The 5,253-nt window shown below is 36.2% G+C and overlaps 1 pseudogene; it reads left to right on the forward strand.

Annotated features, from left to right (window-relative positions):
- The first annotated feature begins 794 nt into the window (after window positions 1-794).
- Window positions 795-5,253, forward strand: part of LOC126499024 (amine sulfotransferase-like) — a 279,216-nt pseudogene continuing 274,757 nt past the window's right edge.

Below are 5,253 nucleotides of genomic sequence, written 5' to 3' on the forward strand. Positions count from 1 at the left end.
AGATCTAGAGGAGTGTGGAAAGATCACTCCCAAAAAGTGTGTACAAAAATGTAATATGGAAACCTGGCACTTTGTATCATAATTAAAAAATATTTTACTATATTTTTATTTTAAATTCTTCTGTTGAAAAGTATAATATCATTATAAATATTTAAACAATATTTGTGACTATACAAGAACGTTGTTTCTAAGGATCATGGGTCTTAGTCAGGCAAAAAATATTTATTAGAAACGGTCTCTCAAATGCCAAGTCTGAGAGATGCTACACAGAGACAGCAGGTCATCCATTCCCTAGGAAGAGGACACTTGAAGTATAGTCCATAAGGAAATTATTGTTTTTGTAACAAAAGTATAAGGGATAAAAATTTAATATACAAAAGAACTCTTCAGTTACAAACATATACTCTGCCCCAATTTTTTGCTGTCATCTTTCTAAGTTGACCAACTGGAAAACCTTGAATAAGCTGGTTGTATTCTCTGTACTCTAGTTTCCCCATTTGTATGTTTAGAATTAAAATCACCTTTCCCATCTAGAATTATAGAAAAACCTTTCTAACTTTCTGCTATGTTGTTTTTTAATATTTTATATTGTGGAAATAAATGTAGTAATATAAGATTGTTATAAATTTAAATAATCTAGCATATGTAGTTGCTTATTATAATAAATATTAATATATGAGGGACATTTCAGTGGTGCTTGGCACATGTAGACCACTCAAGAAGCATTGCTCAATATTGGAAAATACTACGATAGTGAAAAAAATTTTATGATTTTTATTTCTAGGTAAATCGCTATGAACAATAAAGGTGAATATTTACTTAACTTCAAAGGCTATAACTTTGAAAGATCTTTAGTAGACATGAACACAGTTGAAAATATGGATGATCAGGAAATTAGAGATGATGATGTATTTATAGTCACATATCCAAAATCTGGTGAGTGGAATAAGTAGACTATATGGCATTTGTCTTTGTTTTTCTTGTTTATTTTTTTAAGACAGTGTTTTATGTAGCTTTGGAGGTGTCCTGGAACTAGCTCTTCTAGACAAGTTTGGCCTTGAACTCACATAGATCTGCCTGCCTCTGTCTCCCAAGTGCTGGGATTAAAGATGTGCACCATTACTGCTGGTATCTTGGTTTGATAATAAGTACATAAATAGTCTTTTATCCACACACTGTCATTTCAAAAATATTACTTTCTTTTCTCACTGCTGCACCAGAATACATCATGATGTTGAAGAAGAAGTCCCAATGGCAGGTGAAGTTTCCTTGTCAACTAACATCTGTAGTCCAATTTGATTATCTTAATCTAGATAACCCCTCATACAAATCCAATGATATCCTAAATTCCATCAGACAACAGTATCTGTAATCACCTATAGTTTAGAATAATGTATGGTCAAAACATATATAAAACTCAAGTCTCTAAGGGGAAGAACACTTGCCATGAATATACTGTAATTTATTGTGGAAAATGCTGAGGGGTGGGAATCAAATAAGAAGCCAACAGCAACTTGTTGGTAAATGATGACGAGATGCCTTAGCCTGTTGGACAGGTCTGAGATAATTAAAAACCTTTTCTGCAAAAGATACATGCTTTATTATGTAGAGACTTTATCTCAGACAATGATTAAATTCTAATGCATGCAATTTTGCTGACAAGAGTTCCAAGACAACTGTAATGTACTTAAAATTCTCAAAAATAGAAAAAAAATCTTGCAACAGTGAGGTTTCCTGGAAGCCTGGAAGCCTTGAGGTTTGTGAAGCTAATCAGGACAAGCAAACACAAGCACTCCCGTTTGACTCCTGTTTTCTGTTGGACATGAAGATGAACTGAAGTTCCTTTTGTAAAGGTACTTCTACCTTAGCAGAAGGGAAACTTACAAGTGTTGGTGTAAGTTTTTGCAGTGGTTAACACAAACTAAATAATAGAGCTATAGGTGTTAAGATTTTACATCCCCACAACCCTCACTGCCCTTGTACAATAACACCAATATTTTATGCCCATATTTGACCATTTCAGTAAATAATGATGCTTTGCAAAAATATTTTTCTTCGTATCAAATCCTACTTTGCTTTCTGTCTTTGTGATGTTTAATGTGCTACAAAACTTGGAGGACCCCGTGAGGCAGTCCCTGGTTTACTGTAGATAATAACTAAATAACTCAGTTGCTGAAGAGATGCTGGGTGCTTCTGGGGGTCCTCAGAAAGAATAAAATGGGCGTTGCGTGGTTATATTGTGCCACACAGGATATCGACACATTCATGGTCGGAAGCCCTGGAGCCTGGGATGTCTTGACATGATCAGTTCTTTCAAGATTTCAGGTGCTGCTTCATATGGTGCACCATCACTCCTCACTGGGAGTAGTGACTGGTTGATCCAATCTATACCACAACCAATGAATTGTCTGGAATAGTCATTAATAATTAAGGGTTAATCAAATCTATACTGCCACCAACGAATTATTTGGAATAGCCATTAATAATTAAGGCTAAACCTAAGCACAACAGCATTTGATCACATGGAGTCCATTCTTAAAGGGAATAGAATTGGAATTTTGCAGGTATTTACCAAATACTTGCACTGTATGACTTGCTCTAATAGCCAGAGACCAAATGTCAATAAAACTGAAATCTTTGGTTTCCTCATTATACATGTGTGCTATGGTCAATTAATGGGCATATGGTGAAGAAGTTTTTGAGAGTGCAAAGCATGATAAGAAATAGAAACTAGAAATATTTAGTTCTATTAGTTTTTTCATAGTTCTAAAAGATACATAATTTCAGAAATGAGTCAGAATTGCCAGTGAACAGCAATAAAGTGGCATTCTATAATCTTCTATATATCTTATGAAAATTAAGAAATAAGGTAGAAGGCTCCAAACAGAAAAAAAAACTATCAGCAAGACAGAAACGCCACTATCTCTGGTGTGATCTGACCACACTGTATGTATCCACATTAGTAATACTGCATTTTACCTGTTAGTATCTGCAAATGTTATATGTCAATAGCAGTTAAATATTACTGAAAGGACTCCACATGAAATATAAAACTCAGAACCACTACAAGAATCATCTGGATTATCATTACAAATTACCGTATCTTTATAAGTGGGAAAGAAACAGAGAGTTGTAGAGTTCAGCCTTACCGACTTGAGTGTTCGATACATGCAGTGGGGAATGAAAAGCTGGCATGTGCAAGCCTGCCTGGGGTGTTAAAGTAAAAGAGAGCTCCAAATTATTAAAACCTACTTCAGCATTGAAAATATGATTGTTAACTCTTTTAACAGGTACCATCTGGACACAGCATATCCTCAGCCTGATTTATTTTGAGGGACACAGGAACAACACTGAAAACATCCAAACAGTAGACAGAGCACCATTCTTTGAGTACAATATTCATAATGTGGACTATGCCAAAATGCCATCACCTCGTATCTTTTGTTCCCACCTCCCGTATTATTTGGTACCAAAAGTTTTCAAGAACAAAAAAGTCAAAGTATGTCATAGAGCTTAGTGACTTACTGTACCCATAAAATGCCTTCTCTAAGTACTATTTAGTCTATTCCAATGTTTTGCCAGCCACTGTGATGCAGCTGCTATGAACATTCTTGAGTGTGTCTCCTGGTACTCTCCCAGCAGCTTCCCTAGAACCCACACCCATGAGTTGAACTGCAGAGCCACAGTGACCAGAGTACTCCACTTACAAAGGTGGTGCGGTAATTCTGAAAAAGTGGATTTGTCATTTTTTGCAGAAATGTGTAAAAGATGACTTATTAATGTTTCCCTAGTAACTTGACATATCAGACTTTTAGATGTTTATCAACATGACAGCTAGGAAAAGGTGTCTCAAATGTATGTTAATTTGCATCCTCATCCTCATAATGGGAGTGTCAATATTGGCTGTTTAGTGGCCATAATTATTTTTGATTGTGTGAAAAGAGTCTACAATAGCCCAATGTTTTATTACATTCTTCTGTTCAGTTTGCTTTCTATCCCTTCTAGAAATAAATCTATTTTAGTTCATCCTCACAGCTTTTCTCATGTGGGTTTTCATCAGCAACATTCTTAATTTTAGTGTTATCAAACTGATTGATCTTTTGCTATTTTTTCATATTTTTATTTAAAAATTACTTTTCACCCTTATATACCAGCCCCAGTTCCCCCTCTATCCTCTTTCCCTGTCCACCTATCCCATTCTCATTCCACATCCACTTCTCAGAGGGAGTAAGGCCTTCCTTCAGAAATCAACAAGGTCTGGAATACTAACTAGAGGCAGGAGCAAGCCTCTCCCCTGATATCAAGGCTGAGTAAGGTATCCCACTATAGAGAACAGACTCCAAAAAGCAAGTTTAGGCAACTAGGATAGGTCCTGATGAGACTGCCAGGGCTCCCTCCAACAGATCAAGCCACATAACTGTCACCCACATGTAGAGGATCTAGTTCAGTCCCATGCAGGTTCCCCACCTGTCATTCCTTAAACCCTGAGCTCCCACTAGCCTGACATGAGCTAAGTGTCCTTCTCCATCTCTTTTGAATAATTTTAGTTTAAAATCTATTTTCTTAGATATGAGGATAGTTACACCCATTTGTTTCTTTGGTCCATTTGCTTGGAATATTCCTTCCTAACCCTTACTCTGAGGTAATCACTGTCTTTGAGGTTGAGGTGTGTTTCTTTTATAAAGCAGATTGATGAGTCCTGTTTTTGTATTCATTCTGATAGCCTGTCTCTTTTCATAAGTGAATTGAGAATACTTATATTAAGAGATATTAATGACCATTGATTTTTAATTGCTGTCCTATTTGGTTTTGGTGGTGGTGGTAGTGTTTGTGTGCTTCCCTTTGGGTCTTGCTGGTATGAGGTTGCCTGTTAGCTGTATTCTTTGTGGGTGCAGCTAGCTTCCTTTGATGGGAGTTTTTCTTCTAGTACTTTCTGTAGGGCTGGCCTTGTGGCTAAGTAGTGCTTAAATCTGGTTTTGTCAGGAATATCTTGTTTTGTCTATCTATGATGATTGAGAGGTTTGCTGGGTATCGTAGTCTGGGCTGGCATCCATGATCTCTTATTGTCTGCATAACATCTGCCGAGGACCTCCTTGCTTTCAGAATTAATATTGAGAAGTTTGGTGTAATTCTTTAGGGTCTATCTTTTTATGTTACTTGGCCTTTTTTCCTTTGAAATTCTTGGTATACTTTTCTTTAAAATTCTGTATGTTTAGTGTTTTAATTAATATATTTCAAGAATACATTTTGGGG

The sequence above is a fragment of the Alexandromys fortis genome, unplaced genomic scaffold, assembly GCF_014885135.2.
Source record: "Alexandromys fortis isolate MF-2015 unplaced genomic scaffold, M_Fortis_MF-2015_v1.1 scaffold_14, whole genome shotgun sequence".
NCBI lineage: Eukaryota > Metazoa > Chordata > Mammalia > Rodentia > Cricetidae > Alexandromys > Alexandromys fortis.